This window comes from Chlorocebus sabaeus, chromosome 1 (genome assembly GCF_047675955.1).
Source record: "Chlorocebus sabaeus isolate Y175 chromosome 1, mChlSab1.0.hap1, whole genome shotgun sequence".
NCBI lineage: Eukaryota > Metazoa > Chordata > Mammalia > Primates > Cercopithecidae > Chlorocebus > Chlorocebus sabaeus.
The window spans coordinates 53,669,525-53,696,210 of record NC_132904.1 but is presented as its reverse complement, the minus strand read 5'-3'; the positions used below and the strand labels follow the sequence as shown (position 1 = coordinate 53,696,210).

Sequence of the window (26,686 nt, the reverse complement as noted above, 5' to 3'; positions counted from 1 at the left end):
TCTGTACCCACACCCTCCCAACTGCACCAGAAAAGGGAATGTTTATTTTGAGAAATGCGGCAGGCTCTGGGGATGTACCAAGCAAACAGGCAGTGTTTCTGCCCTGAAGGGGCTTCTGACCTAGAGCAGAGGGCAGACAGAACCACACTATGCTATGTGCTGTGAAAGGAAGGGGCAGGAAGCTATGAGAACACCTGGGGGGTCCCTGACCTGGCTCAGAGAAGGCCTGCCAGGATGACCTCCCTGAGGAAGTGTTTGGGCTGAGAACTGAAGGATGAGTTATGACCATAACTAATATTTTTGAGCACACACTAAGTGCTCTGTGAATGTTGGGTCATTTATTTGTCTAGCTAAAGGTTCTATTGTTGCCTCCATTTCACAGATGAGAAGACTGAGATACAGTTAGCTTTTGCCAATTGTCTAAGACTACACAGTTAAAAAAAAAAAAAAAAAAAAAGAGGAGGGTACTATACAGCTGGAGATTCAAAGCCTGTCAGTCTGACTGCAGAGTCTGCACGAGTAGCCACTAAACCGCAGCAGCTGTTAAGTAGGCAAGGGTGTGACAATGACAGAAGGGAGGCTCAGAGAAGGCACTGAGAGAAGGCCAGACTGGTGGAACCCAGCCAGGAATTGCAGCCAGGGCCAATACGAGGCCTGGGGCCTTGCAGGACCTTGAAGAACCTTGTAGGGGCTTGTGGACCACATTAAAATTTGAGTTTTTATTCTGACTGAAATAGGTAGGAAGACAGAGAAGGAATTTAAGGACAGGAAATACAAAATGAAAATTGTATTTTAAAAAGACTATTCTGTTGTATTTGTGGAATGGTGAACAGATTGGAAGGGGGTAGGAGAAGATGCCAGCAGACAAATTTAGAGGCCACTACAGGGGCCCAGAGGAGGGGCCATGGCAGTCTGAGGGCAGGGAGGCAGCAGTGGAGGAGAGAAGTGGGAGGGAGAACTGGGGAGTTCTTTAAGAGGGAGGATTGACAGTCTTTTGTAATATGGGGGCTGCAGGAGAGGGAGGTGCTGAGAAGACTCCTTGGATTCTGGGTTGTACATCTAGATGGAGACTGGTGCCATTCACTGCCATAGAAGGCACTGGAGGGATGGACTTATTTTCTGTACTTGTCCACACTTTTATGCATGTATGACTCTCAAATTCTAAGGATAATTTAACTTTGAGGATGTTTAAGAATAGTAATGTGTAAGAGGTGGTTTCATGGCTCTGGGAAATGAGAAAATGGCAACCTGGTATTTTCTGTCACTTATGGATCTGCACTGTTACTAAAAACATGACTTAGAGGGTGGAGCCGGACACACCTCACCCCCAAGCGGGCCAAAGGGAATGAGATTCTTAGGCAGTCTTTCTGAAGGCGTGGCCTCAGCCCTGGCTTTCCAAGCTCACTTGGCAGGAAATTCAGAAAATGTATACTACTTGCTAGAATTCCACATTCCCCAAATCCAGGTTCTCTGAGGGAGGCCTAAGTATGGAGGAACATCCATGTAATCATGTGTAACAGGCATGAAGCAGGGGAACAGAAAAGTACCAGGGAAGCTGTGGAAAATTTCTACTCCAGCCATTGTAGATGGGAAAAAATTTGGAAACAGAGGACTAGGAAAAAGCCACCAAATAAATGAACTTCAAGTAACAGGGAGAATCATTCACCTCCTACCCGCCTAAAAACCCCTCTTCGGCCGGGCGCGGTGGCTCAAGCCTGTAATCCCAGCACTCTGGGAGGCCGAGATGGGCAGATCACGAGGTCAGGAGATCGAGACCATCCTGGCTAACACTGTGAAACCCCATCTCTACTAAGAAATACAAAAAACTAGCCGGGTGAGGTGGCGGGTGCCTGTAGTCCCAGCTACTCCGGAGGCTGAGGCAGGAGAATGGCGTGAACCCGGGAGGCGGAGCTTGCAGTGAGCTGAGATCCGGCCACTGCACTTCAGCCTGGGCGGCAGAGCGAGACTCCACCTCAAAAAAAAAAAAAAAAAATAAATAAATAAATAAATAAAAAATAAAAAATAAAAACCCCTCTTTCAGCAAAGAATTTCCACACTCATCACAGGCAGGTTGAAGCAGGTTGTATTGGATACTGTCATATACGTCCAGATCCCCCCTTTGGGAATGAGGCACTCATTCCTCCAGCAGCTGGGAGTAGTGGCTGCTGACAGCTCACAGCTGAGGCCCCTTTGGAAATTGCCCTCTATCTCCCAAAGTCATGCACTCTTCCCCGAGGCAGACTTGCCTTCCTTCCAGACAGCCCTGAAAGCCATCCCAGCTCCATACAGAATCAGTTCCTGTTGCAACTGCCTCTCAGCTCGCCTTCTCCCTCCATCCCACCCCCCTTCCTTCACTCCCAAGAACACACCCCAGTAAATCTCCTGCATGTACAGCTCCATCTCATAGCTGTTTTCTGGGACATTTGACCTAAGACACTGTGCTGGCTTTGTAATGTGTCAATTTGCTTGCTGACATGCAAGGATTCCCTTTGCATGTGTTTCTGGTTAAGGAGGGCGAACTAGGAGATCCTCTAAAGATTTTTTGGGGGCAAAAGGGAGGCAGTAGCCATCATGTAGCACATGCACACTGTTGTTAACCTGCTGACTCACCTCCTTGGTGTGAAGCAATAGCTGGGCCAGGTGTGAGTATTTAGCTCAGGGTTGAGGGTCTGGTCTATGCAGGATTTCCTCTTCACCAAGGTCAGAGGCAACAAGAATAGCAGGTTCCAGCCTGTCCTTGTGAGGTCCCAGCTTGTGCCTGTGGGATTCCAGCCTGTTCATAATCCTCACTTCCTGATGCCTGCCTTGTGGTCTTTAAGCGCCACCATCAGACACAGAGACAGTCTTACCTGGACTATTTAACCAGCTCCCACAATGCAGAGGTCAATTACCTGTAAAAGCTCTGTTAATCTCTCTCCCTATCGCTACCCCCACCGCCTTGCCCCTCTCTTTCTCTATCTCTCCTACTAGTTCAGCTTCTCTGGTCCAACTCTGACTGACACATTCTACACACGGAAAGGGTAAAATTCCCACACAAACTAGTGCAGTAGCTAATAGGGTCAGGTTTAGTGAGAACAACAGGAGCTTAGCTGACAAAGTCTGCTCTTTGAAGAAACAAATATGAGCAGGAAGTATGTCCACCCTGGTGCCAGGATGTGGAAGACCAGGTTATCCCGACCCAGAAACAAAGGTGAAACAAATGGGAGGGCATCACACGACAGAGCTGGGCAATATTAGATGAGACCCTGCCCAGCCACTCCTGATTTAAGGCTGCACCAGTGTCTAACGTGGAGGGGCTGGCGGTTAAATCCTTACCTCTCATCTGCCACAGCGTAACACTCAACTCTGGATGTGTGAGCATATATAAAATAATATACAAGTTCATTCCATAGTTTGCCTCAGTGCCTCCTTTTGTGTTCCATCAAAGGCCCTGAATTTAACTGCCCCTCCCAGCCCCTAGCTAACTGGGGCACTGCCCAGGTACGGCTAATCAGAGGAGCCTCCTCCTGCACAGATTCAGGTATGAGCTGAGGCTTTTCTTCAGGGGTTTTTGCCTTTTCCAAGAGCATCTGTTTTGTAGTCATGCTTGCCCCTCTTCTTTCAGGAAATAGTTACTGTACTTTTTAGCTTTTGAGCGTGACTGAATGCTGCCCCTCAGGGTTTCCTGGGTTGGGAGTGATTTTCCCAACATGGAAGGATGAGGGATAATCTAGGAATAAGGAGGGGAAGCAGAAACAGAAGGTTTCCAGCTGAGTAATGAGAGCGGGGGAAAGAATAATAGCCTCAAAGGAGAATGGGAGGAAGAGGGTTTATTAGCCACTATTTGAAAACACAATGGTCCCAGAGCAGAATTCTGAATAGATTCCATGGTTTTTACACATATTTTACCTGCAAAGCTGGAAAAAGCATGTGAGAAAGGAATACGGAAACTCCTGAGGACAGCTTAACTTTCGATTCTGCTCTCCTTAGAAGATCCAGTCTCTTGCTCTTTAGCCCTTAGGGCTTTATCCAGGGATTCCTTGCCTCTTTCTTCTCAAACCGTCCCTCCCTCAGAGGATCAGACTAAGTATAGTGGAGCCAGTTCTCTTGGGAAGGCTGTGCTGCTTGGAGGCTGCTCAGGAATGCTTCTGAAAGGGCTGAGAAATCCTTTCTTTTTCTGTCCAACTCCCCCAGCTATTAGCATATCTGCCCACTTTGGTAGGCTACAAAACTTCCCCGCCCCCGCAAAAGATATTCACCTCCTAATCCCTGGAACCCGTGATTACTTGATGTGGCTAAAAAGGGCCTTTGCAGATGTGATGGTGAATCTTGACGTGGAGAGATCATGTGGATTATCCAGGTGGGACCTGAGAGCAATCACATGATCCTTATTGGAAGGGGGCAGGGGTAGATTTGACACTCACATAGAGAAGGCCACAGGAAGATGGCACAGAGAGAGACATAAAGACGTAAACTTTGAAGATGGGAGTGATATGGCCACAAGCCAAGGAATGCCAGCAGCTGTTAGAAGCTGGAGGAAGAGATTTCAGGGGAGAGCAAGACCCTGCCAACACCTTAATTTCAGGGCAGTGATATTAATTTCAGACTTCTGGGCTCCAAAACTGTGAAGGAATACATTTCTCTTGTTTTAAGACACCAAGTTTGTGGCTTCTTTGTCACACAGCCACAAGGACCTAATATATAGAGCCTTTGTGTGCTTCTGTGGAATGTCTTCTACATTAACCCTGGGAGAGTGGGGACCTCCAGAGAAACGGTGTGGGGAGGACACTGTGCAGAGATCTCAGTCCCTGAGCAGGTAGGTTTGCTGGTGGGAGGGAACTGAGTTTAGACCTCGAAAAAGACCACTGAGTACAATGAGACAGGACAGCCCAAGGGCTGTTGATTTGAACACACATGTGTTTATATTCTGGTGTGACTTCTGATTTGTTATTTCATTTTAAGCATGCTATTTAAACTTTTTGAGTTTCCTTCTCTGTAAAACAAGAAAAATAATATATACCTTATCAGCTATAGGAAGAATTTAATGGGATGAGGCAAGTTAAAAATACTGTGCATAATTCTGGCACATTTAAATGCTAAGAAGGTGATTCCTACAAGAACAGAAAAGGTATGCCAATTCAGATATGGTTCTAGCAAGTCTAGCTTCTGGGAGGACAAATCCCTGTGGTCTGACTGCCAAATTGTACCTCAGTTCACAAGGTTGCCAGAGCTGCAGTCACTGTCAAGATGGTGTCTGTGTGCTTTAGAAATATGGTGTTCAGGATGTAGGAAGTGGAATCAGGCTGAGGGAGGGAAGGTGGCAGGGTCCAGGTAGATTCTAGGCACCAGTCCTAGAGGGTCCCAGGGTAGCAGGCGGCAGGACTGGCTACATCATTTGCCAGGCTCAGTGCAAAATGAAAATGTGGGGCCTCTTACTGAAAAATAAGAATTTCAAGACAGCAATAGCAGAGCATTAAACCAAGCATGGAGCCTTTTTGAGAACAGCCCCTTCTGAACACAGGGTCTTGTGCAATGGCATAGATTGTAGGTTCATGAAACAAGCCCTGCAAGGTTTGAGATTATGGGGAATTCAGCATAAAGTCCAGCCTGAGAAAGGCAGAGTCCTGCTGAGTCCCAAGGCAGTGCTGCTCAGCCCCGATGTGCATAGGAATCACTAGCCCCTCTATGTTCATACTATTACTGATAACAATAACAACACCAGTGACAACATTACCTTAGTAGCCTGTATTTATTGAGCACAAACCATGTGCTAGAAACAAAGCTAAGTCTTTTACAAGGCATTATCTTTTTCTCTCTGGTTTGAAAAGAATTAATACCAACCTACGCCAGGTGATTTTCAGTGATCTTATTATATATTAACTTATTTAAAGGCATATAAACGTTTTACTACTATTTTTCATGCATCATCTTGCATATGCCTTCCATCATCCCTCTAGCTGGTACCAGCACATTATGCCCATTTGACAGATATGGAAACTGAAATTGAGACAGGTTCAGTAACTTGCCTGTTATCTGTCTGGGTCCAGAGTCCATGCTCTCAAGCTCTCAAGTAGTTCATCCTCATTATAAATAAACTGAAAGGGATTGAATGTTGGTTAACACTAAACAATCTACAACATGCTTTCATGCATGGTAACTCACTACAGCCACCTGTGAAGCATTGCTGGTGTCCAGTTTATGGATGAAGAGATTGAGGCCTGGGGGTGTTAAGTGAGCTGTCCAAGTTCACAGCCAGTAAGTGGGAGAAGCCAAGCCCAGGGGCTGTGGGCTCTGGGAGCACACCATGCTGCCTCTTTTTCATTGGAGGGACAAGGGAATGAGGTGTATGCAAGGATCTGCATCCAGCTCCCGAGTCTGATGAGTTTGGGCAGCGGCTCCAGGGAAAGGAGGAGTCCAGGAACAGAGCAGGAGGAGGGGGCGGGGGTGGGTGGGAGGCTCTCCCAGGAGTGGCCTTTCCAACAGCAGGCGCTGTACTCCTGCTGCCACTGAGGAGTCAGACGTTCCTTCTTCTGAAGGACTCTCCCCTGTTTCTGGTGAGCACTCCCCTTCCCCAGGTCAGACAGGCAGCTGAGCAACAAGGGCTAAGAGAGAGTTCAGACTCTTGGGCTTGAAGCCTGACTGTCTCTCGCTGGTAGATTTTCCTCAGTTTCAGTCAAGTGGAATTAATAATAGAGCCCTTCTAACAAGCTTGTTATAAGGATGAAATGAATTAATCCACATATATCTCGGAGAAGAGTGCTCACCTCAGAAGAAGCACTTAAGCAATGTTGTAAGTAGGTGTCCTCTTCCTGCAGAGAGCTCTTATCCTCGGGTGTTGGTTGGGACCATAGCAGGTCCCCCTGAGCTGAGAGGCCAGCTTCCTTGTCTGAGCAACTCTCAGCCTTCCCCTGCTTGGCTAGGCCCAGCCCTGGACCCCATTCTCTTCCTCATTTTCATTCTGCCAACATTTTGGCAGCAGCTCATTGTTGAGATTCTATGAGATTCTTTTTTATCCACATGGATTATATATAATCTTCAAAGAAAATGACACCAATTTTCTCTCCAAGTGTGATAGACTAGATCAGCTGCCATCGGGGTAAGGAGGTCTCAGTTCTGGTCCCGGCATTACTATTTGTTAGCTGTGTGATTTTGAGGATAGCATCAAAATTCTCTGGGCCACGGTTTTCTTGCAAAACAAGGAAGGAGTTGGATTTATTTATTTATTTTGAGATGGAGTCTCACTCTGTCACCCACGCTGAAGCGCAGTGGCACAATCTTGGCTCACTGCAACCTCTGCCTCCGGGATTCAAGTGATTCTCCCACCTCAGCCTCCCGAGTAACTAGGACTACAGGCATGCATCACTGCACCCGGCTAATTTTTTGTATTTTTAGTAGAGCTGGGGTTTCACCATATTGGCCAGGCTGGTCTAGAACTCTTGACCTCGTGATCCGCCCACCTTGGCCTCCCCAGGGGCTGGAATTACAGGCGTGAGCCACTGCACTTGGCCGAGTTTAATTTTTGAAAAGTGCCCTGAGCCATCACTCCATGCCAGATAATGTATGGTGGGGGGTGGGGGGCACTGGGGCGGGGGCACCAGGGGATGTAAAAACAAAGGTTCCAAGTCCCCCCTCAAAGAGCTGCACTCTGGGGCAGAGGAACACCATGGTGAAAGGACACATCATCTCCTAGCTATGTTTGACTCTGGCACTCTAGAATTATCCCTGTTGTCACCCTTGACTCCTACCAATGCTATCGTGCTAAACAGTGAACAAATATGTCTGTTACTAGTCTTTGCTCTTTCCGCAGGTATCTGTTCTGTCTAAAGAAAAACTTCATTAGACAATCCAAGTTCTGAACCATTGGTTTAGCATGGTATGCGTCCCCCTAAAAAGGTCCTCTTACTGATCGATGACCAAGGTTATGGTAATGGCTTCCAAAGTTCAGATTCAGATATTAGATGTGGCCCTGAGTTTCTCAGGGTTGGTAATACCAGAGACATTCTCCCAGCTCACCTATACCCTTTTCCGGGAGGCTTCTGCCTGATATTTCAAATCAGTAGGCCTGGAGGCTTCAGTCTCAGTAATTCAACAACTACAGCAGCTGGTTCTTTTCCCTTAAGATTTAATACTTGTCATTTATCTATGTCAAAACTGTAAAGGAGCAAGTTTCCAAAGACAGATTTATTATGTGTGCTGAGTGTCTCAGGTGCAGCAGTGCATATAGATGGGCCGAATTCCATATTTTCCGTGGGTTTTTGTTCTATAAAAATAGCCACTTTTACTTTGCATTCAGACAAGTGAGAAATATACAGTCTTGAGCTGTGAGTCACCACGGGGCACTTACAGACAGTAACATTACTGTGAGACTGGGCTCTAGCCATTGGGTCCAGGATCAGCTGCCTAGCTTGCGCATGGGTTGGCTTAGGCAAGGAGCAAGTTGTAACCAAAGCTAGCTACATAATTTGTGAGGCTCAGTGCAAAATGAAAATGTGGAGCCTCAAGGTTAAAAAGCAAGAAAAAAAGCGCTGTTATAGATAAAACTTTTTTCTTTCTTCTGCAGTCTCTCTCCCAGCATGTCATAGTGTTTTTCATTTGTTATTTAACATCATTCTAAGAAAAATGAAAGTTTTCAATTATTACCGTGAATTTTACAGTTTATCTTTACATTGTGCAAGGCAAATATAAATGCAAATATAAAAGCACTTAATGTGTATGTGGAATCACTGAACTTATACAATTTGCATTTTGCAGCCCCTCCCTAAAAGGTGCCTTGAACTGTCCAGAAGAGACAAACCGAAGCCCGGCACTGGAAGGGAGGAAAAGAGAGATGACCCTCTCCCCGCAACAAGGTATGTTGCTGGCTGTAGCTGGCTGAGGGAGGGCTCCAGGTGTGAGGACACTTGCAGGGGAGTGTGGAGCTTCATAAGTGCCCCGGACCTCTGTCCCTTGATGGAAGAGGCATCCGCACTCTTCCTGCTTCAGCCAAGGAACCCTGCCCGAGGCAGCCAGAGGCAACTGGGGCTGTGGGTCTGAAGAAATTAAGCCAGACATCTTTCCTTTCCACGGTCTCTCACCCCTTCAACCCATGGCAGTTGGCTTCCCTGGATTTTTGAACCTGTGTGCTGGGATGTGCTTGGTACCTGGATTAAGTAGGTGAGACTTGATCCCCTGGAGATGGGGCCTCCAGCTAGCCATCCAGCAGGTGTGTAGGGGTGCTGCCGAGCCTCACTACCAAGACTTGGGTGTGCACTGGGCCCCTGACTCTCCTTGTGTCTTGTCTGAGGTGGAGAGCAGACACAATTGTGCGGTGGGGCCTGGGGGAGAGAGAGACCCCACAGCCCCCGCTGAGAACCATCCTGGAAAGGTGGCAGGAGGTAAGACCACAAGTAAACTGAGGTCCTAAGCCCCTGTGAGTGCCCCATTATCCCATCAGACCTCACAAAACACAAATTCAAAGATACAAGTCTTAAGAATTTCAAGATGGTGACCACAGAGCATTAAACCTCCTGAGGAGGAAGCCCCTGCCCCTGAGGCTGCCCTGACTGTAACCCTAGATCCACAGAATGGCTTGGGACTGACACTACCCTACTTAGTAATCCTTGAAGCTCTGACCCTTTCAGGACCATCACCCAGCAGGCCAGTGCGTTTCAGGGCCATGACAAAGAGGGGAACAAGGAACAAATGTTGGAGACAGAGGCAGACCCTATCATCTGTGTTACCTCAATAAAGTCATTCCACTTTCCTACATTTACCTTTTACCACAGGGTGAGGAGGATGGTGTCTACCTTTCTCCTTTGCCTCCCCAAGATATTAAACACAGAATGCTAAAGGAAATGTATGCGGGTATCTCCAATCCTTAGAAAGCAGATGTCATATAATCACAGGGCTGAAGAGAAACTGAAAGCCAGCTGGGTCGATTTCTTACTCCAGACTTCAATTCCTCCTTCAACATTCCACTAAGAAATCGATCGGCCTCTGCTTGAATCTCTCTTGTGACAGAGAGCTCACTACCTTTCAAGGTATCTCATTCAATGATTGGATAATTCCTATTGCTGTAAAGTGCCTAGAATAGTGTCTAGCACATATTAGGTACTCCATAAATATTTGTTTTTTTCTTTCATAATTGAGATTTTATTGTTTGCATTAAGGATCAGTAACAGACATTTCAATTTGTACACAATTCTTAACATACATACCAACAATCTAAAAAGGCATTATTGTAATTCCTTTTTAAAGTTGTTCCAGTGATTTTCCAGCTTAAAATTTGGAGGCAATTTTTCCTTAAAAGGCTATCAAATACCACTATCTTCACATATTAATCAACTGTTACCTAGTCCCACCAATTCAAAATTATATAGCATATATACCACATACTCAAATTTTCAATCTTCCACAGCACATGAACAAAGTTATTAGGGAAACAGGACTGTGACCAAAGATGGTACAGAGCGCACACAATGCTGACAGGGAGAGCCATGTTCAAGGGCTAGCTTTCTTCAGGAAACAATTCTACTGAAAAACAACATGGCACTAGAAGTAATTTAAAATGTCCAAGACATTAAATGCAGGACTATGACTCTATGTTGCCATTCAGCATGCATTATATTATAGTATATAAAAACTAACCCCCCATCTAACACCCAAGACAGTCAAAGCCTCTCATAATTCAATATCCCACACTATCTTCTGGTTGTACCAAAAAATAAACAACCAGCGAATGACTTTACCTCTTAAAAAGCATATGCTTAAAAAAATGGGATGAGGTGGGACTCCCTCCTTAAAAACGTTTCTAGAGTTACCAAAAAACTTGCATTTACGAAATAGTTGATAAAAATACTCTTCTGGATTGTACAAGAAGGGAGACAGGGGCCGCTGAGACAGGGTACGTGCTATTAATCAGACCGGGCTTCTTTCTTTCTGGCATCATCAGAGGCTGAGCTCTCTCCGATTTTAGTTTCTCCATTTTCTGTAGGTAGATGTTCTTTAGTTTCTTGGTTAGCCACTTGGCCTGTTTTCTCTTTGCTCCCCTTTTCTCTTTTGTTTGCACTTTTTTTGTCTGAAGATGTGTCCTTTCCTGCTGCCTTTTTGGCTTCGTTTCCACTTTTGCAGGAGCGGATTTAGCTGAAAACCGCACCGGTCCCCTCTTGGGCTCTTCCTTGGCTGCCCCTTCGGTGCAACTGCCCTTCCATAGTTTCCATCTGAAGAGTTAGCTCTCCCTTCTGGTGCAGAACAGGGAAGCCTAATCTGTCTTCCATGAGATTCAAGAAGCTGCTCCTCCTGGGGCCTCTGTGGGTATCCTCCGTGTTGCTCCTAAGCTCTTATTCCTCAGGTAAAATGGTGCTGAGTCTACTCATCATCGGACTGTGGCGCCTAGTATTGGACACCACATCCCTGATGCACCCTGACACCTCATTTCTCTCCCACATAGAACCTAGTGGGCACTGTGCCCCCGCATCTATCTGAAGAACTGCTCAAGAGGCTTTGTGGGAGGTCTGGCTCTTCCTCACCCCCGCCGGACTTGACGTGCCTGCCCCCCACCACCCGGCATACTTCCCAGCATACTTCCGGTCAGGCAGCAATCAGCTCGCTCCTCACGGGGATCAGCTGTGGTGACTGAGACTGGCTTGCTCTTGCAGCCCCAGGAACACAGAGGTTCATGCTGAAGAACCAAATGGTTCCTACAGTACAAGCAAGTGCCAGGCACTCCGCAGGAGGCATCACTGGCACCTCCTAATTGATGAGCAGTCCAGCTCTGAAGCTGCGAGCTCTAAAGCCGGATACCTCCTCCAGGTGACTCTTTCTGATCTTCCTCTCCCAGCTGAATAGAGTGAACTTCAGTGTTTCTGGCCTCCAGTTCCTGAACTCTGCTTCTTCTAAGGCAGGTAAGGCAGTTTTGTTCCTCTGCTGGAAGAATAATTTCAGGCCTCCGTATGCCACATGCTGGTCCTTTTGCCTGGAATGCTTTTCCTGTCTTCTCTGCTTTCTCCTTCAAGTTTTAGCTTAGGCATTGCCTTCTCCGGGAAGCTCTTCCTGATCCCCATTCCTACCCACAGTGAGTCACTTACTCTCTGTTCCTCACTTCCACTATGTTTCTGCCTGTCTCCATCATTCTACTCATTAGCCCAGGTGGCAATTATTTGTTGTGGTGTTTGTTGCAGGTAAAGATGGTCTTGTTTGTTGTTTTTTGGTTTTTGCATTTTGCTACTGTGTTTTTGATAAATGAATAAATACAATAACACCACAATAATAGCAGCTAAAAATTATGTATTGAGCATTCAGTATGTGAATGCACATGCATTTTCTTAAGTATTCCAATAACCCTGTGCCATGGTTATTATCTCAGTTTTAAAGATGTAGAAACAGGCCCAGATGAATTATGTAACTTGTTCAAGCCCATGCTAGCAGTTTGTGGCGAGTCTGGGACTTAAACCTAGGTCTTTTAAAAAAATTATTATTCCAAAGTCTTATTTTAAACTTTGTAGTATGAATGTTGATCCCAAAGATTTTAAGCACTCCTGAATGTTATATCTTGCATCTAAGAAGATAGGCAGTTCTCGGAAAAAATCAACTGCTTAGAATGCCTTTTGCATAGAACTGCTGCTAACATTTCTTTTTGCCAATAATAGAATTTAGACTCATATTAGGCAGTGCAATGTAGCGGTTAAGAACTCAGACTTTGGAGTCTGCCAGACCTGAGCTCAAATCCTAGCCCTGATACTAGTATCCTGTGTAAATTACCATAACTTGCCCAAATCATAGTTTGCTTATACGGTATATAAAAAGGGGCTAAACTATGTTGGAGAAATGAAACTGTTATTTACAGATGCCATGATTGTGTGCTTATAAAATCTAAAATAATCTACAAACTATGGTAAGCTGAAAAATGCACCTCCCACCCCACCTCCCACTCAGGATATCAGGTCCTAATTTCTGGAACTTATAGATGTTACCTTATTTGAAAAAAGCATCTTGGCAAATGTGCTGAACCCCCAATTCGCCTCAGTAGGGAAAGCACCAGGTTCACGAGGCCAAAGAAGAGACCCAGAGCCAGCAAACGAGACGCAGGGTTTTATTAGGGGCTCACACACGGGGGAGAGAGTCCAGTGGTGGTGGGCTGGGCAGGAGACCTGCCTTACCTACAGGAATGGTCCAGTGGCAGTGGGCAGGACAGCATAACCACATGGCCTAGTGGCGGTGACCTGGGCAGGAGAACCACAACTTCCTTTCTAACTGTAATGAAGTTAGAAAAATTTACCAATGTTACAAAACAAAGTCCAGAAATAGACTCATATATCTAATTACCTGATTTGTGATTAAGGTAGTGCATAGGAAAGAAGGCATAGTTTGTTTATTAAATGTTGCTCCATCATGCACTTTATACAGCATTTCACTTAACAGCCTCCATCTAATGACCTCCACCTGGCAACCTTCATTTAACCCAAAACTCAAGGCCTCAGTCCCCTGTACAGACCAGCCCGTGTCCCACAGGACTGGCCGGGGGCTCTGATGTTTGTGATAGAAAAGGAATGAATCTCCAAGCTGGCCACTACTAGATTCCCTAGCTCAGCACATTCAGGTGCACCTGCCATACAGGGTCATTCTAAGAGTATGTTTAAATCATTGCTTTTAGGTGCATTTACCCTATAGCAGATGTAATTAAGTTAGAGATCTTGTGGTGGGGAGATGATCTTGGACTATTTGGTTGGGGCATAAAGGCTGTTGCATGTGTCCTTATATGAGGGAGGCTGAAGTTGGTCATACACACAGACAGAAGAGAAGGCCATGTGCAGATAGAGGCAGAGATTGGAATGATGTGGCCACAAGGAATGCCAGAGCCACCAGAAACTGGAAGAGGCAAGAAACAGATTCTCCTCTAGAGCATCTGGAAGGAGTATGGCCCTGCTGACACCTTGATTGTAGCCAAGATTTTGGACTTCTGGCCTCTAGAGCTATGAAAGAATAAATTTCCATGGCTTTAAGCAACTAAATTTGTGGCTAATTATTGCAGGAGGCTTAGACAATTAATACACAAACTATTAGAATTAATAAATGTAATTAGTAAAGTTGTTGGATACAGGTCAATATACAAAAATCAATGGTATTTCTATCAGCAACTAACAAGTAAAAATTAAAATAAAATGTTATATTTATAATAACATCAATAAACATCAAGTTCATAGGATTAAATATAATAAAAGATGTACAACTTCAAAATATTATTGAGAGAAATTAAAGATGACTTCAATAAATAAAAAGATATATTATGTTCACGAATTGGAAACTCAACATTGTAAGATGTCATTCCTTCCCAAATTAATATATTGATTCGATATAATCCCAGTAAAATTCTGGTAGTTTTTTTTTCTTTTGCAAAAATTGATAAACTGATTAACAAGACCCATTATCCATCTGTTTTGATTTTGTATTTGGTATGAAATAGGAGAAGTAAAGGATAGCAGCTCTAAATGTAAAAGATAATAAAACTGTAGAAGAATACCTAGGATAACATTTTCATGATCCTTGAGTAAGCAAAGCTCACCTATTTAAAAGGACAGAAAAATTGCTAACCTGAAAAAGAAAAATACAAGGACAAAATATACTTTGGTTTTTCAAAAGACATCAATAAGAGGGTAAAAATATAATGCAAAAATGAAAAGATATTTTCAACACATATATCCCACAAAGGTCTTGTATCCAGAATATATGAAGAACTCTTACAAATCAGTTAGAAAAAGACAACCTAATAGAAAAATGGGCAGAAGGCTTGAGTAGACATTTCTCAAAGAAAACATCCATGTGGAAAAATAAGTAAACAAATAAAATAAAGCCAACCATGTGAGAAGGTACCTGACTTCATTAATCATCAGGGGAATGCAAATGAACGTCACGATGTACCACTGCACACTCACTGGAAGGCTACAAAGGAAAAAGGAGGTTTCAAAGGCTGGTGAGATTGTGGGGCAAAGTGAACGCTCCTATACTAATGGTGGAAATATAAATTTGTACACTTCTTTCGGTAAAGTGTCAGTATTTAATAAAGCTGAACATATGCATGTCTTACTCTCCAGCTATTTCATTTCTAGCTATATACCCAATAGAAATGCACTGAAGTAATCACCAAAACAATATGTGCTAGGATGATCATAGAACTATTTGTAATAGTAAAAATAAAATGGGATATTACCCATATGTCCAAAAACAGTAGACTGAATAAATTTTGTCTTATTCACATAATGGAATACTATACAGAAATAAGCAAAAATGGTCTATATTCATGTGACAATGTGAATGAATCTCAGACAACATAATGTTGAGTGAAAAAGGCCAGACCCAATACAGAACCTATTTGTTATTCCGTTTGTATAGAGAACAGAAATGGACAAAACGAATCCATGCTTCTAGATATTAGGACAATGGTCACCCTTGCATAGTCATGGTAACTGGAAGGGAACCCAAATAGGGACCTCAGAGTGCTTGTATTCTATTTCTTGATCTCAGTGCTGGTTACATATGCATTTAGTTTGTGAATATTCATTGGGGCCAATATCTATGTGCACTAGAAAAGTAAGTTATGCTTCAACAGAAAGTTAATAAAAACTTACCCTATATTCTATGGTGTTAGGATGAGGATTAAGAAAAGTAATTTTTTAGCAAAGGTCCTGGCACTTAGCAAATATTAAAAGTGAAAACTATTTTTATTTTTGCTGTAAAACATAAGTTATTTTCTAATGATTATCTGCTACAGCTAATGCTAACAGCTTCATTTTTAAGTTGCTTGATATTAGTCTGACAAATGAAGGCCTGTCCAATCCTGATTCTGCTGCAGTGACTTTGAAATTTGTTTAAATTTGTGTAGCAGTGTTGAGCATCATGAGATTTGAGAGCTGAACCCTGCTGAACCAAAATGTCTGTTAACATGAAATTATTGCTCTCCATTTTGAATATTTTTCTAAAGCAGTTCTGGCAAGTGAGGCCAAGAGCCATGAAAGGGCCATAACTAAGGTTTTCCAGAATCACCTCTGACATGGATTTGACGTACAGGTGTGTTATCTAAGTGAGATTCAGAAATGGCTTCAGACAGGACTTTTACAGGTACCAGTGAGTTTGAGGAGCGTTAGAAATGCAAAATGTCCATGTTACCTGGCCCCTCAGCACATACTGGTCCCATTTGCACTCTGTACAAAGTTTCTTATTGTCTCCCTAATGTTATAATGATCCTAAGGCCAAATTCTCAGATGGACGCAGATGTAATTCACGTTGAACATCACAGTTTATTTGCTTATACTCTTTCTTATTGCAGAAAGTCTCAAAGTGGTTTACAACTGCTATTTGAGTCATATTTAGGGGTACCTGCTAGGCTGTGACCTCCCTCCTCTAAGAACTGCCTCTCTCAATTATAGTGGGGGGCCTGGAAATTGTGTTTACACCTTATTAACCCTCCCTCCATACGGGAACAGAACTGGTGGAGATGGCTGACTTAAGATGGGCCAATTGCAGTCTTTCTCCTGAGAATTTGAAATTAGTACCTAAAAACAGCAGTCTCTTTCCACTAATTGGCTTGACTGAGACCTTGTCAAATTACCTGTTTTCACAGAGAAGAAAACTGGTTTATGGAGGAAGACAGAATGAAACAGATGCATAGGAGAAAGTAGAGGGAATCTTTGGGGAAGAGAAAGGTAAGAGACTAGGAGAGAGAATGCTTTGATTTCTTATATTTCTCTCAATCCTGGTATTTGTTCTTCCTCTGATCCAGCTATACTTCCTCTCCTGTGTCCATGAAATAACCCCCATGATGTTTAGTTTAGACTCCTCCCATTATGTTTAGTTTAAGCAAGCTCAGGTAGGCTGCCCACAGTCTCCAACTAATATAGAACATGTTGCCACAAGATAAAGTCACATCTAAAATGTGTTGACAAATGGAAAATGAGACCTGAAGTCTAGGATGGTGTCTTGGGAGAGATGATACCAGTGGAAGCCACAAGGCCTAGTGAATTTGCTGCTAGCAGCCAGCAGATCTGGCTTTCAGTTTTCTAGTGGCCAATGCCAAGGAGCAGGACTCCTCAGGCATCAGTGGTTCTCAACCCTGATTGTATGTTAGGGACACTGGGGAGCTTCTGAAAAATACTTCCAGGCCCTACCCCAAGAGACAGTGATTTAATTGGTCTAGGCTGGCATCTGTATGTTATAAAAGCTTACTAGTGATTCTAAAGTATGACCAGAGTGAAGAGCCACCAAGTTATACTATTCACAATATGTAGAAATAAAAGTAAACAGATAAACCAAACAAAAACAACTCCTTAAGAGAAGCACAGGAGTGGAACTGAGAGAGAAATTCCTCCTGTGGATTTTTAGCTGGAGGGCATGTGTGATACAAAGAACAATGTCCCCAATAATATCCCTATAGTAAATACTCAATTTTCCACAAATGGGAACTCATGGAATTATCCCCAAGTACCACTCAGGAAAATCACCTCTATAGTCATGGGCCAAAGCATCCTTGCCACTTGGCTCCATCCCGGAATGTGTTTGAGAGGATTTAGAACAGATTCTTATGTAAGGACTCCAGAAATTAAAACAATTTCTTTTTCCATGGAGAGGGCCTATGGTTTTTCTATTAGTCCATTTTCACACTGCTGCAAAGAATGACCTTAGACTGGGTAATTTATAAATAAAAGATGTTTGACTCACAGTTCTGCATAGCTGGGGAGGCCTCAGGAAACTTACAATCATGGTGGAAGGTGACAGGGAGGCAAGGCACGTCTTGCATGGCAGCAGGAGAGAGAGAATGACAGAGAGAGAGAGAGAGAGAGAGAGAGAGAGAACACATCATAGGAGAAACTGCCCTTATGATTCAATCCCCTCCCAACAGACCCCTCCTCTGACATGTGGGGATTACAACTAGAGATGAAATTTGGGTAGGGACATAGAGACAAACCATATCAGTTTTCATCTGATTATCAGTAGTGGCGCTGAACCTGTGAAGCTTAGGAACCACTGGAAGAGAAAAATTCATGGACTACTTCTTTCTGACAATTTTCTAATCACACAGGATTTTTTTTAACTGCTCGATTGGGCTTCCAGGTAGATGGGTACCTGGCACGCAATGCAGCTTGCTGTGCTGCTGACTTGAGCATGGAGCAGGTCTGCCTCACTGGTCAGCTGCCAGGCTCAGGATCAGCATTTACTTAGGAAAGCTGAGGAGCCTGGCAAGGACACAGACATAAATAGAAAGCAAAGAGGCAGGCCAAGATTTTCCTCAGGAAGCATACACTCCAGTGCACAGACAAAAGGGTAATTGAGCCCCCAGAATTCTCCATCAGAGCACGAACAGCAATAATTTTTGCTTGGAAAAAATTTAAAGCAGGTAGGCCAAATACCCAATTTGTTCATAAAATATTTTGGTAAACACCCATGGAACATTTAACCTTGAAAAATATAGTTTCCTTGTGCCCTTTCCATGCTAAATTGTTTGCAAAATATACGACTATGTGACTTGAATTTGTGAACTTGTTTCTTAGGGTTATTGGCCACAAGTCAGTTTAATATTGGAGGCTGTCTACAAAAAAATAATGACTTTGTTTTTAGAAGCATTTGATTTGTGGTCCTGTTTTACAACATTAACTAGATAGTAGGTACACTATCTATTAAGGTTAGTCTCAGCTCATGACACTATGTAATCTGTGAATAAGTGAATACCCCTCTTTCTATTTGTTATAGCAAAAGAGTAATATCCTGATAGTCTAATCACCTAAGAGATGCTAATTTAACAGAAGAAAGGCCAGAATAAATATCCATATTATTTCTTTGGAAGATGCTATCTGAGCCATCAGAAGAATATCTTTATTGGGTACATCCTAGATCAGGTGTTGGCAAACTACAGTCTACTGGTCAAATCTGGCCAGCAGCATGTTTTGAATGGCCTGCAAGCTAAAAATGTCTTTTATATATTTAACAGATTGAAATAAATCAAAAGAAGAATAATATTTTTTGACATATAAAAATTGAAACCCTACAAGCCAGAAGAGATTAGGGGCCTATATTCAATATTCTTAAAGAATAGAAAGTTCAACCAAGAATTACATATCTGGCTAGACTAAGCTTCATAAGTGAAGGAAAAATAAGATCTTTTTAATACAAGCAAATGCTGAGGGAATTGCTACCATCAGGCCTGCCTTATAAGAGCTCCTGAAAGAAGCACAAAATATGGAAAGTAAAGACTTATCAGCCACTACAAAAACACACTTAAGTACACAGACCAGTGACGCTATAAAGCAATCACACAAGTCAGGGTATAGACAGCAAACAATATGAACACAAAATCTAATACACACATATAAATACTAATCTTGAATTTAAAGGGCTAAATGCCCCAATTAAAAGGCAGAGTAGCAAACTGGATAAAGAAGAAAAACCTAATGGTATGTTGTCTTCAAGAGACCAATCTTACACACAATGACGCCCATAGAATCAAAATAAAGGAGTGGTGAAAAATCTACCAAACAAATGGAAAACAGGAAAAAGCAGGGGTTGCAATCCTAATTTCAGACAAATCAGACTTTAAATCAACAAAGATCAAAAAGGAAAAAGAAGGGCATTACATAGTGGTAAAGGGTTCAATTCAACAATAAGACCTAACTATCCTAAATATATATGCATCCAACACAGGAGCACCCAGATTCAAAAAGCAAGTTCTTAGAGACCTTCAAAGAAACTTAAACTCTCATACAATAATAGTGGGAGACTTCAACATCCCATTGACAGTATTAGAGAAATCATCAAGGCAGAAAATTAAAGATATTCAGGACCTGAAGTCAACTAATGGACCAAATGGGTCTGATAGACATCTACAGAACTCTCCACTGAAAAACAGGAGAATATACATTCTTCCCATCTGCATGTGGTACATACTCTGAAGTTGACCACACAATTGGACATAAAAATATCTACAGCAAATTAAAAAAACAAAACAGAAACTATACCATCTACATTCTTGGACCACAGTGCAATAAAAACAGAATTCAATATGAAGAAAATCACTCAAAACCATACATTTACATGGAAATTAAACAACTTGCTCCTGAATGACATTTGATCAAATAATATAATTAAGGCAGAAATAAAGAAGTTCTTTGAAACTAATAAGAACAAAGATACAACATATCAGAATCTCTGGGACACAGCTAAGGCAGTGTTAAGAGGGAAATTTATAGCCCTAAATACCCACATCAAAAAGTTAGAAAGATCTCAAATTCAAAACTAAAAAAATGAAAGAGCCAAGAGCAACCAACCCCAAAGCTAGCAGAAGACAAGAAATAACTAAATCAGAGCTGAACTGAAGGAGATTGAGACATGAAAACCATTCAAAAGATCAACAAAACCAGGAGCTGGTATTTTGGGGGGAAAAAAAAGATAAATAGACTGCTGGCTAGCTAATGAAAAAGAAAAGAGAGAAGATCCAAATAAGCACAATTAGAAATGACAAAGGGGATATTACCACTGACCCCACAGAAATACAAATAACCATCAGAGAATATTATGAACACCTTTGTGCACACAAACTAGAAAATCTAGAAGAAACAGATAACTTCCTGGACACATACACCTTCCCAAGGCTGAACCAGGAAGAGATTGAATCTCTGAACAGATCAATAATGAGTTCTGAAATTCAATCAGTAATAACCAAAAATGGCCCTGTACTAGACAAATTCACATCTGAATTCTATCAGATGTACAAAGAAGAGCTGGTACAATTCCTACTGAAACTATTCCAAAAAGTTGAGGAGGAAAAATTCTCAACAAACTAGAAATTGAAGAAAATACCTCATAATAAGAGTCATCTATGAAAAACCCACAGCCAACATCATAGTGAATGAACAAAAGCTGGAAGCAGTCTCCTTGAAAACAGGCACAAGGCAAGAATTCCCTCTCTCACCACTCCTATTCAACATTATATTGGAAGTTCTGGCCAGGGCAATCAGGCAAGAGAAAGAAATAAAGGGCATCCAAATAGGAAGAGAGGAAGTCAAACTATCCCTGTTTGCAGACAATATGATTCTATATCTAGAAAACCCCACAGCCTTGGCCCCCAAAGATTCTTAAGTTGACAACAACTTCAGCAAAATTTCAGGATACAAAATCACTAGCATTCCTGTACACCACCAACAACTAAGCCAACAGTCAAATTAGAAATGCAATCCCATTCAAAACTGACACACAAAAAAAGGCTGGGCATGGTGGCTCATCCCTGTAATCCCAGCACTTTGGGAGGCCAAGGTGGATATATCACTTGAGCTCAGTAGTTTGAGATCAGCCTGGGCAACATGGTGAAACCCTGTCTCTACAAAGAATGCAAAAAATTAAACGAGCATGGTGACATGTGCCTGTGGTCCCAGCTACTCAGGAGGCTGAGGTAGGAGGATTGCTTTAGCCAGGGAGGTGGTGGTTGCAGTGAGCCAAGATTGTACCACTGCACTCCAGCCTGGGTGACATGGTTAGGCCCCATCTCAAAAAAAAAAAAAAAAGCCACAAAAAGAATAAAATACCTAGGAATACAACTACAAGGAGGTGAAAGATCTCTACAGTGAGAATTACAAAACCCTGCTCAAAGAAATTAGACATGACACAAACAAATGGAAAAACATTCCATGCTTATGAATAGGAAGAATCAACATCATTAAAATGACCATATTTTCCAAAGCAATTTATAGATTCAGTGCTATTCCAATCAAACAACCAACAATATTCTTCACAGAACTAGAAAAAAACTATTCTAAAATCCATATGAAACTAAAAAGAGATCAAAGAGCCAACACAATCCTAAACAAAAAGAACAAAGCTCGAGGCATCATGCTACCCAACTTCAAACTATATTACAAGGCTATAGTAACCAAAATAGCATGGCACTGGTACAAAAACAGACACATAGACCAATGGAACAGAATAGAGATCCCAGAAATAAGACCACACACCTACAACCAGCTCACATACATACAGATGAAATATCCAAAAGTAATAGATAATAAAGGAAATGTTCTTAAAAATGGGAAATAACATTTTTGAATCATTTGGTTATTTCAACAAATATTTGTTGATAAATTAGTATGTGCCTAAGAGCATCATGCCCAGGGTATTCATAATAGGCTCAAAGTCCAAAATCAGGCAGTTGAGACCATCCTTGACTAGTTGTGGGCACAAGAAATTTTGCTCCGGTGCTTCAGTTAGCTTGAGAACTTTGTTTTAATCAACTGTATAAAATGAGAGTTTATTACTAGGCCTCAATAAGAAAGTGGCCCAGGATCTACAAGGTCTGAATAATAGTGCCTGCTTTGTAAAGCTGTGAAAATTAAGTGTCCTGTACCTCAATCAGTAATTGCATACCTCTTGTAATTATTTTCTGTATGGCCATTGCTAGTTGTTCTGGCATGGATCAATTAGAAGGGCAGAAGTTTACAATAAGATCAAGAGTTACCAGTGCTTTCTCTGTTCCTTGAGGTTATTGGTTTTTTGTTTATTTTTTATACTTTAAGTTCTAGGGTACATGGGCACAACGTGCAGGTTTGTTACATATGTATACATGTGTCACATTGGTGTGCTGTGCCCATTAACTCGTCATTTACATTAGGTATATCACCTAATGCTATCAATCCCCCCTACCCCTTCCCCACAATAGGACCCAGTGTGTGATGTTCCCTTTCCTGTGTCCAGGTGACCTCATTGTTCAATTCCCACCTATGAGTGAGAACATGCGCTATTTGGTTTTCTGTTCTTGAGATAGTTTGCTGAGAATGATGGTTTCCAGTTGCATCCATGTCCCTACAAAGGACAAGAACTCATCCTTTTTTATGGCTGCATAGTATTCCATGGTGTATATATGCCCCATTTTCTTAATCCAGTCGGTCACTGAAGGACTTTTGGGTTGATTCCAAGTCTTTGCTATTGTGAATAGTGCCGCAATAAACATACATGTGCATGTGTCTTTATAGGAGCATGACTTACAATCCTTTGGGATTATCCAGTAATGGGATGGCTGGGTCAAATGGTATTTCTAGTTCTAGATCCTTGAGGAATTGCCACACTGTTTTCCACAATGGTTGAACTAGTTTACAATCCCACCAACAGTGTAAAAGTGTTCCTATTTCTCCACATCCTCTCCAGCACCTGCTGTTTCCTGATTTTTTAATGATTGCCATTCTAACTGGAGTGAGATGATATCTCATTGTGGTTTTGCTTTGCATTTCTCTGATGGCAAGTGATGATGAGCATTTTTTCATGTGTCTGTTGGCTGTATGAATGTCTTCTTTTGAAAAGTGTCTGTTCATATCCTTTGCCCACATTTTGATGGGGTTGTTTGTTTTTTTCTTGCAAATTTGTTTGAGTTCTTTGTAGGTTCTGGATATTAGCCCTTTGTCTGATAAGTAGATTGCAAAAATTTTCTCCCATTCTGTAGGTTGCCTGTTCACTCTGATAGTAGTTTCTTTTCATGTGCAGTAGCTCTTTAGTTTAATTAGATCCCATTTGTCAATTTTGGCTTTTGTTGCCGTTGCTTTTGGTGTTTTAGACATGAAGTCCTTGCCCATGCCTATGTCCTGAATGGTATTACCTAGGTTTTCTTCTGGGGTTTTTATGGTTTTAGGTCAAACATTTAAGTCTCTAATCCATCTTGAATTAATTTTCATGTAAGGAGTAAGGAAAGGATCCAGTTTCAGCTTTCTCCTTATGGCTAGCCAATTTTCCCAGCACCATTTATTAAATAGGGAATCCTTTCCCCATTTCTTGTTTTTCTCAGGTTTGTCAAAGATCAGATGGCTGTAGATGTGTGGTATTATTACTGAGGGCTCTGTTCTGTTCCATTGGTCTATATCTCTGTTTTGGTACCAATACCATGCTGTTTTGGTTACTGTAGCCTTCTGGTATAGTTTGAATCAGGTAGCGTGATGCCTCCAGCTTTGTTCTTTTGACTTAGGATTGTCTTGTCAATGCAGGCTCTTTTTTGGTTCCATATGAACTTTAAAGCAGTTTTTCCAATTCTGTGAAGAAAGTCATTGGTAGCTTGATGGGGATGGCATTGAATGTATAAATTACCTTGGGCAGTATGGCCATTTTCACAATATTGATTCTTCCTATCCATGAGCATGGTATGTTCTTCCATTTGTTTGTGTCCTCTTTTATTTCAGTGAGCAGTGGTTTGTAGTTCTCCTTGAAGAGGTCTTTTACATCCCTTGTAAGTTGGACTCCTAGGTATTTTATTCTCTTTGAAGCTATTGTGAATGGGAGTTCATTCATGATTTGGTTCTCTGTTTGTCTGTACTGGTGTATAAGAATGTTTGTGATTTTTGCACATTGATATTGTATCCTGAGACTTTGCTGAAGTTGCTTATCAGCTTAAGGAGATTTTGGGCTGAGACAGTGGGGTTTTCTAAATATACAATCATGTCATCTACAAACAGGGACAATTTGACTTCTTCTTTTCCTAACTGAATACCCTTTATTTCTTTCTCTTGCCTGATTGCTCTAGCCAGAACTTCTAACACTATGTTGAATAGGAGTGGTGAGAGAGGGCATCCCTGTCTTGTGCCAGTTTTCAAAGGGGATGCTTCCAGCTTTTGCCCATTCAGTATGATATTGGCTGCGGGTATGTCATAAATAGCTCTTCTTATTTTGAGATACATTGCATCAACACCGAATTTATTGAGAGTTTTTAGCATGAAGGGCTGTTGAATTTTGTCAAAGGCCTTTTCTGCATCTATTGACATAATCATGTGGTTTTTGTGTTTGGTTCTGTTTATATGCTGGATTACATTTATTGATTTGCATATGTTGAACCAGCCTTGCATCCCAGGGATGAAGCCCACTTGATCATGGTGGATAAGCTCTTTGATGTGCTGCTGGATTCGGTTTGCCAGTATTTTATTGAGGATTTTTGCATCGATGTTCATCAGGGATATTGGTCTAAAATTCTCTTTTTCTGTTGTATCTCTGCCAGGCTTTGGTATCAGGATGATGTTGGCCTCATAAAATGAGTTAGGGAGGATTCCCTCTTTTTCTATTGATTGGAATAGTTTCTGAAGGAATGGTACCAACTCTTCCTTGTACCTGTGGTAGAATTCGGCTGTGACTCCGTCTGGTCCTGGACTTTTTTTGGTTGGTAGGTTATTAATTATTGCCCCAATTTCAGAGCCTGCTATTGGTCTATTCAGGGATTCAACTTCTTCCTGGTTTAGAATTGGGAGAGTGTAAGTGTCCAGGAAATTATCCATTTCTTCTAGGTTTTCTAGTTTATTTGCATGGAGGTGTTTATAGTATTCTTTGATGGTAGTTTGTATTTCTGTGGGGTCAGTGGTGATATCCCCTTTATCACTTTTTATTGCATCTATTTGATTCTTCTCTCTTTTCTTCTTTATTAGTCTTGCTAGTGGTCTATCAATTTTGTTGATCTTTTCAAAAAACCAACTCCTGGATTCATTGATATTTTGGAGGGTTTTTTTGTGTCTCTATCTCCTTCAGTTCTGCTCTGATCTTAGTTATTTCTTGCCCTCTGCTAGCTTTTGAATGTGTTTGCTCTTGCCTCTCTATTTCTTTTAATTGTGATGTTAGGGTGTCAATTTTAGATCTTTCCTGTTTTCTCTTGTGGGCATTTAGTGCTATAAATTTCCCTCTACACATTGCTTTAAATGTGTCCCGGAGATTCTGGTATGTTATATCTTTGTTCTCATTGGTTTCAAAGAACATCTTAATTTCTGCCTTCATTTCGTTATGTACCCAGTAGTCATTCAGGAGCAGGTTGTTCAGTTTCCATGTAGTTGACCGGTTTTGATTGAGTTTCTTAGTCCTGAATTCTAGTTTGATTGTACTGTGGTCTGACAGACAGTTTGTTATAATTTCTGTTCTTTTACATTTGCTGAGGAGTGCTTTACTTCCAACTATGTGGTCAACTTTGGAATAAGTGCGATGTGGTGCTGAGAAGAATGTATATTCTGTTGCTTTGGGGTGGAGAGTTCTGTAGATGTCTATTAGGTCTGCTTGGTGCAGAGTTGAGTTCCATTGCTGGATATCCTTGTTAACTTTCTGTCTCGTTGATCTGTCTAATGTTGACAGTGGGGTGTTAAAGTTTCCAATTATTATTGTATAGGCATCTAAGTCTCTTTGTATGTCTCTAAGGACATGCTTTATGAATCTGGGTGCTCCTGTATTGGGTGCATATATAGTTAGGATAGTTAGCTCTTCCTGATGAATTGATCCCTTTACCATTATGTAATGGCCTTCTTTGTCTCTTTTGATCTTTGATGATTTAAAGTCTGTTTTATCAGAGACTAGTATTGCAACCCCTGCTTTTTTTTGTTTTCCATTTGCTTGGTAGGTCTTCCTCCATCCCTTTATTTTGAGCCTATGTGTGTCTCTGCATGTGAAATGGGTCTCCTGAATACAGCAGACTGATGGGTCTTGACTCTTTATACAACTTGCCAGTCTGTGTCTTTTAATTGGACCATTTAGTCCGTTTACATTTAAGGTTAATATTGTTATGTGTGAACTTGTTCCTGTCATGATATTAGCTGGTTATTTTGCTCACTAGTTGATTCAGTTTCTTCCTAGCATCAATGGACTTTACATTTTGGCATGTTTTTGCAATGGCTGGTACCTGTTGTTCCTTTCCATGTTTAGTGCTTCCTTCAGGATCTCTTGTAGGACAGTCCTGGTGGTGACAAAATCT

General features: G+C 41.9%; 1 long non-coding RNA gene across 2 annotated transcripts in view; it reads left to right on the top strand.

Moving 5' to 3' along the window:
- The window catches only part of LOC119624495 (uncharacterized), a 112,311-nt gene that overhangs the window by 52,776 nt on the left and 32,849 nt on the right, over positions 1-26,686 (top strand). For both annotated transcript variants that reach the window (XR_012095475.1, XR_012095476.1), the window contains exons 2-4: positions 8,731-8,828; positions 11,408-11,861; positions 16,574-16,655. This is a non-coding gene — a long non-coding RNA (uncharacterized lncRNA). The remainder of the gene's footprint in view (positions 1-8,730; positions 8,829-11,407; positions 11,862-16,573; positions 16,656-26,686) is intronic.